This window comes from Epargyreus clarus, unplaced genomic scaffold (assembly GCF_041222505.1).
Source record: "Epargyreus clarus isolate Ecla_fem2 unplaced genomic scaffold, WU_Ecla_fem_2.2 ptg000017l, whole genome shotgun sequence".
NCBI lineage: Eukaryota > Metazoa > Arthropoda > Insecta > Lepidoptera > Hesperiidae > Epargyreus > Epargyreus clarus.
The window spans coordinates 3,298,573-3,306,751 of NW_027332225.1; positions in this window are offsets into that span (position 1 = coordinate 3,298,573).

The window sequence follows — 8,179 nt, forward strand, 5'->3', positions numbered from 1 at the left end:
CATTTGACCGCCCGCCGTCTTAGTAGGTAGTTAAATTTTGCCGTCTTTCTAGTGTTAATACCTACAAACGCGTCATACATTATAATGTTGTCAAAATATAAACAGCTTGAAATATTAAATACAAAAATACATAGTATGAAAATTGTTATTTTTTGTATGGTAACACTGAAATCTTTTTTTTTACCAAAATGTGAAGGCTTTTTGTACATACAATTGCGTCGTACATTATAGGCTTATCAAAAACATACAATAGCTTGAAATATAACATACAAAAATACAAATGTATGAAAATTAATAATTTTTGTATGGCAACACTAAAATATTTTTTTATCAAAATGTGCAGAATATTAGTACGTACAAACGCATGATACATTCTAATGATATCGATAGAAGGCAACAGCTTGAAATATTGCATACAAAAATACATATACATGAAAATTATTATTTTTTGTATGGCAACACTGAAATATTTTTCCACCAATATGTACAGTCTATAAGTACCATTAAACGCCTCATACAGAATACTGACCTTTAGTGATGCTGGGCATGGTGGTGGTGGTCTTTGAAGGGAGACATTAGTCCGAAACACCACATACAAAAATACAAACGTATGAATTTTTTTTTTGTATGGCAACACTAAAATATTTTTTAATCAAAATGTGCACAATATTAGTACCTTCAAACGTCTCATAAACACTAATGATACTAATACAAGACAACAGCTTGAAATATTACATACAAAAATACATCTGTATGAAAATTGATAATTTTTGTATGGCAACACTAAAATATTTTTTTACCAAAATATGTAGTCTATTAGTACATACAAACGCGTCATACATAATAGGGTTGTCAAAATTAAACAACACTTTGAATTGTGACACATAAAAATACATACGTATGAAAATTATTATTTTTTGTATGGGAACACTGAAATATTCTTTTACCCAAATGTTAAAACTGCTAATATCTACAAACGCTTCATACATTGAAATGACATCAAAAGGAAACACCAGCTTGAAATGTGACATACAAAAATGAACATGTATGAAAATTATTATTTTTTATATGGTGATACTGAAATATTTTTTCAAAAAATTTGTACAGTCAAATAAGTACCATTAAACGCCTCATACAGAAAACTGACATTTAGTGATGCTGGGCATGGTGGTGGTGGTCTTTAAAAGGAGACAACAGCCCGCAACACCACATACAAAAATACAAATGTATGAAAATTATTATTTTTTGTATGGCAACACTACAATATTTTTTTACCAAAATGGGCAGATTATTAGTATCTACCAATGCCTCATACATTTTAATGGCATCAATACAAGACAACAGCTTGAAATATTACATACAAAAATACATATGTATGAAGATTATTATTTTTTGTATGGCAACACTTAAATATTTTGTTACCTAAATGTGAAGTCTATTAGTACCTACAATCGCGTCATACATTATAAGGTTGTTAAAAATACACAAAAGCTTGAAATATTACATACAAAAATGCATATGTATGAAAATTATTATTTTTTTGTATGGGAACACTGAAATATTTTTTTACCCAAATGTCTTACCTGTTAATATCAACAAACGCTTCATACATTGGAATGACCTCAGAAGGAAACAACAGTTTGAAATATGGCATACAAAAATGCACTTGTATGAACATTATTATTTTTTATATGGCAACACTGAAATATTTTCTCACCAATTTATACAGTCTATAAGTACCATTAAACCCCTCATACAGAAAACTGACATTTAGTGATGCTGGGCATGGTGGTGGTGGTCTTTAAAGGGAGACAACAGCCCGAAACACCACATACAAAAATACATATGTATAAAAATTATAATTTTTTGTATGGCAACCCTAAAATATTTTTTTATCAAAATATGTAGAATATTAGTACCTACAAACGCCTCATACATTAAAATGACATGAAAAGGAAACAACCGCTTGAAATATGACATACAAAAATGTACTTGTATGAAAATTATTATTTTTTATATGGCAACACTGAAATATTTTTCCACCAATTTACACAGTCTATAAGTACCATTAAACGCCTCATACAGAAAACTGACGTTTAGTGATGTTGGGCATGGTGGTGGTGGTCTTTAAAGGGAGACAACAGCCCGAAACACCACATACAAAAATACAAATGTATGAAAATTATTATTTTTTGTACGGCAACACTAAAATATTTTTTAATCAAAATGTGCGCAATATTAGTACGTACAAACGCCTCATACATTCTAATGTTACCAATACAAGACAACAGCTTGAAATATTACATACAAAAATACATATGTATGAAAATTAATATTTTTTGTAATGCAACACTAAAATATGTTTTTACCAAAATGTGCAGTCTATTAGTACATACAAACGCGTCATACATTATAACGTTGTCAAAAATTTACAACAGCTTGAAATGTGACATACAAAAATGCACATGTATGAAAATTATTATTTTTTGTATGGCAACACTGAAATGTTTTTTTACACATTGGTACAGTCTATAAGTGCCATTAAGCGCCTCATACAAAAAAATGACGTCAAATGGTGGCAACAGCTTGAAATCTTCGATAATCCTGTAGAAAATGCATTTGTATGAAAACATTTTTTTTGTATATGGCAACATTGGATTTTCGATTTTTTACATAGGGTCCATTTGAAATAAAATATATCTCCCATACATTACTTATATGCTCTGTCTACGGTTTCCGCCCAAGTACTCAAAAAGTGAAAAGCGTGAAAAAAAAATCTGTATCCCAGTGTTGCCAGTCGATTAAGACGAAAATGGTCAAATGTCATTACGGCACCCATAAAAAACAGTCCTGTGAAAAAATTTAATTAAAAATATTTCTCCTTCTACTTTTCACATTTTTGAATGAAAAGTTTCAAAAAATGTATGAAAGGTGAAAAAAAAAACTTTACCTGGCAACACTACGAGCCGAGCTCCATAACCGCTCAATACAAAGCGACTCGCTCAAATGTTGCCAACCTCAAAATATTTCACTTCGAAAAATGCATTTTTTCGTACATTTTACAAAATGGCTGATACAAGGTCCGCCATCTGGTTAAAAAAATATGACACTGCCATATGATAAAATTGAGGATACAATCCGGCCAATAAATCAAAAATATCGAAAAAATATAAATAAAACCACCGCGCTACGACCCCACAAACACACTTCGAAAAATGAAAGATTTCAAACTCAAATATCTCGGCGGCCATCTTGTTTTTCCAATTTTTTCTAATTTTATCGTAACAGTCGTCCCACAATTAGCCGAAAATGACACCAATCTCAGGTAGGCGCGCAGAATAAAAAAAAAGTTGAAAATCGCAGGAGGGCCGCCATCTTGAATTTTGTATGTTTCCCATTTTTCCTATAACCACCATAATATACCGAAAAAATATTTCATACATTATTACTACCCCCCACCAATAGTTTAGGCTGGGCTACTCGAAATGTCAAAAAAGTGAAAAAAAAAATCTAGCTCCCAGTGTTGCCAGTTAATTTGGATGAAAATGGTCAAATGTCATTACGACCCCCCTGACAAATACCCATGTAAAATATTTTCATTAAAAATGTTTCTCCTTCTACTTTTTACATTTTTGAATGGAAAGTTCCAAAAAAAGTATGAACGAAGAAAAAAAATCCTAAACCTGGCAACACTTCAAGTCACGCTCCACAACCGCCCCATACAAGGCGATTCGCTAAAATGTTGCCAACCTCAAAATATTTCACTTCAAAAAATGCGATTTTTCATACATTTTACAAATTGCCTGACGAACGATCCGCCATCTGGTTAAAAAATTAAATAAATCCAATTTGGTAAAATTGAGCATATATCCGAGAAAAAAAAAGAAAAAAATAAAAAAAATATTTAAAAAAACACATCAGTGCAACCCCGCGAACTCACCTTGAAAAATGAAAAATTTCAAACTCAAGTATCTCGGCGGCCATCTTGTTTTTTCAACTTTTTCTAATTTCATCGTATCAGGCGCCCTCAAGTTAGCCGGAAACGATACCGATCTTGGATAGGTGCAAAATAAAAAAAAAAGTTGCCCAATCCAGCTCGGCCGCCATCTTGAATTTTGAAAGTTTCAGATTTTTCCCATAGACACGGAGGCAAATAAAAAATTCCACTCATACATCAAACCCACCCCCCACCACTCCTTCAGGTCGAGGAAGTCGATTTTTCGTAAAACTGAAAAAAAATTCCTGCGGCCAGTGTTGCCAGTCGACATCGACGAAAATGGTCAAATGTCATTACGACAGCCAAAAAAAATATTCCAGTGAAAAATTTTCATCAAAAATATTTCTCCTTCTACTTTTCATATTTTTGAATGAAAAGTTTGAAAAATTGTAAGAGTGGGGAGAAAAAAACTCAAACCTGGCAACACCTCGGACCGAGCCCCACGACCGCCCCGAACAAAGCAAATCGCTCAAACGTTGCCAACCTCCGAATATTTCACTTCAAAAAATCTGTTTTTTTCATACATTTTACAAATCGCCTAACAGACGACCCGCCATCTTGTTGAAAAAAAAAAAATCCGATTTGGCAAAATTGAGGATATATCCGAGAAAATTTAAAAAAATGGCAACAAAATATTAAAAATCCCAAGAGATACGACCTCCCAAAAACACCTCGAAAATTGAAAAATTTCAAACTCAAATATCTCGGCGGCCATCTTGGTTTTTCATTTTTTTCCAATTTCATCGTAATACCCACCCGAATATTATTCGAAAAAGAAACAAACATCAGCATAAAGTCAATAAATAAAAAAGTTAAAAATTTTAAATCGGCCGGGCATCTCATATTTTTCCCTTTGCCTCGGGGGGGAGAGGAGAAAACCCGCCATAGACAACAAAGTCGCTCCTAGACGGCAACATGGAGAACGGCATGTCAGTCAGTCAGTGGTAAGTTCAGGATTATATATATATAATAACTAGCAAATTTAATTCCAAATCAAACAGATAAACCAAAATGAATAACCACTGGGTTCAGTCGATCAGCAATTCAGATTCCACTTGACGCAAGTCAGCAATACGTCGAGATCGCCTCTCGACGAGTGACATGTCGACGGGCGACATGCGCTCGAGATGCACGGCTGAATGAATTTATGTCACTCAGTACTGGCTAGTGGATGCAATGAGCTGAGATTTAGGCATTTAACGAGAAATTTAAGTATGATAGGAAGTGATATAAATGTTATGAAGGATCTTTTGCCGTTTCTTCTTCATAGAAAAATACTTTGCGAAAATATAAATATATAGTGGGTACTCGATCAGCAATTCAGATTCAATTCGACGCAAGTCAGCAATACGTCGAGATCGCCTCTCGACAAGTGATATGTCGACGGCTGACATGCGTTCGAGATGCACGTCTGAATGAATTTATGTCACTCAGTACTGGCAAGTGGGTGCAATGGGCTGTGATTTAGGCATTTAAAGAGACATTTCTGTATGATTTTAGTAACATGAATGTAATGAAGGATTTTTTATCTTTTTTTCTTTCTAGCAAAATATTTAGTGAAATGGCTGGTGGTTATACTTATCAGTTTTTGAGTAATGATATTATGCTCTGAAATAATATGCTCTATTTTTAATAAATTGTTACACTAATAATGTCTTAAGTTATTGTAATAGAAATGAACATACTTACGCAATAAATCATTTCATTTAATATTATTTAACATCGTTAGTAATCTAAAATTTAAATTGCCATTTTACATTTAGTAAAATTACAGTTTGAAACCTTTTAACAGGCTGTTATATAAAGACATTTTCATTAATAGTAAATTAAAAATGTCTTGCTTTTAAAACAGTCATGTTAAAATTATTTTAATGTACAAACTGTTAAAGTTAATTTTCGGCGTTCCAAATTATTAAAATAAAAGTGAGTTATAAGGGATTTCAAAATCAAAATATTGTTTTATTAATTAAAACATTGTTCATTTGTAACAAAACAATATTTTAATATATACCGTTGGATAATAATACAAAAGACATAAGCATATACGAGCCAATCATACATATCATTTCCAAACAATGTCCTCATACAAAACACCAATAACTAAAACAGCTGCGATTGCCAAGCTATTCGGTCCAATCGACGCAAGTCAGCAATACGTCGACACTCGAGATGACATGTCGACGGGCGACATGCGCTTGTCGTGCGCGCCGCAGAAATGATTATAAGTCACTCGATTGAAACCTGGCTAGCGGCGTCTTGTGAGCTGTGTTTGAAATAACCGTATATTATGTTAGTTTAAGATTCGGATGGGAATTTTCACCGATGTAAATCATATGAAATACCTATACAAAAACAAATTCAAATTATTTTTTATTTCACTCTTTGCTCGGTATTTACGCATAAATATATTTATTTATTGAGTACGCGTATAAGCGACACGCAAATTATCTATAAAGCAGTTTTTTTCTTATATTACAACAGGTTCGAAACAAAAATTCACTTCGGTGAATATTAATTCAACTGCCAAACAAATACAATACAAACATAAATAAGTCAGAACAATATTCATCAAAATGCTAATAATTAAAATAGCTGCGATTGCCAAGCTATTCGGTTCAATCGACGCAAGTCAGCAATACGTCGACACTCGAGATGTCATTTCGACGGGTGTATATTTTATACATATAAAATTAAATTCTACTTAATTTTTTCACAGCCCAAATCAATTTCACATCTTACATTTTTTTTAACAACGATATTTGTACAACCGACACATATATGACGTTCCCAATCCCACCTAATGAAAAGCGAGCTTTTAATCCAAGTTACTAACTAACCGACTCCATAGTTTTCCAGTTCGGAACAATCCATAGATTTTAAGCTCTGGAATCAAAGCTGAACTGGCATTTCGATCATCGTTGCCCCGACAGCTGAACGCCGGATCCGCTTTCTACAGATTTGAGGCATTTATTGTATTATTTAGAATGAATGGATTTATGGAATTTTGATCAATATTCAAGCATTAGAATTAGGACAAAGTTTATATCCGTTCAGTGAAAGAAAAAGATGAATGAACGAAAGGAGGCCGTAGTGAGACGATGGATACAAAGAAAAAAGTTGACTGAAATACGTAGACTTGTTTTTGTGGGCGTTTTTTTGTATAAAAGCGAACGTATTATAATATAAGAAATAATACAAAAAAGACGAGATGGATTTTTTGTTTTATATAACTACACTTACCCAATACATACTACAATATCAAAATACGTAATAATACAATTAATGTAACTTAAATACATTTCCACATTCAATATAATTTGTATTTGTCTAATCCAAATAAAAAATAGTCATCACGCTTTGCCCTCAATAAAAAATAACGATCACGCTTCATCATTCCGAGAACGAATTCAGAGAAATGAAAGTCATTTCCGCATTTCGAGCAGTTAAACAATTTACAGTCTTTATAAGAAAGTGGGAAGTGAATAGAAAATATTATACCGATATTAACGTAACGTAAACTGCCTTAATCTGGTTAAAGGAAGACTTAAGTCTTCGTTAAGCCCCTAATCCTGGATTCTATGGCAATTAGACGGTGTTAAAACCCTGTAAATGGACTGTCCATGTCCCGAATGGAAGGTAAGTCGAAGAGTAATTGCATAAAGTAGCCATTTTTCGAAATTATTTCCATTTCGGTCTTTTCATTCGCGAACTTTTCATCTTTAAGGATTATCCGGATATTACTGACTTAGGGCTGTCAGGAGCCCAATTTTCGTACCTAAGATTGAAGTATAGAATTCTACAGATACTGGCTGTGACTACTTTTTGTATATAGGTTATTTATAAGTCTTCGTCTTATTTAATAAATAATAATTTAGTGTAAATTAAAATGGTAGCTTTTGGAATTATGTTAGTGGCTCTCGCTTAAATATTCAAAATTATTATTTAAAACACTTTTTAATTATCCCAAAAAACTACCTACTAAATATTGTTTATTAATAAACCTTGTGTTCTCTTTTAAATCGTATTTCGTATAGCTTCTAATACTTCTAGCTTAAGTAATAGTTTCTTATGGTAATACTATCAGGCCTATTTTTTACCTTATAATTTTAATTAGTTATGGCAGAATTTGTGTGTTATAAAATATTGTAAAAGCGTATATAAATTTCCTTTGCTTCTTTTTAA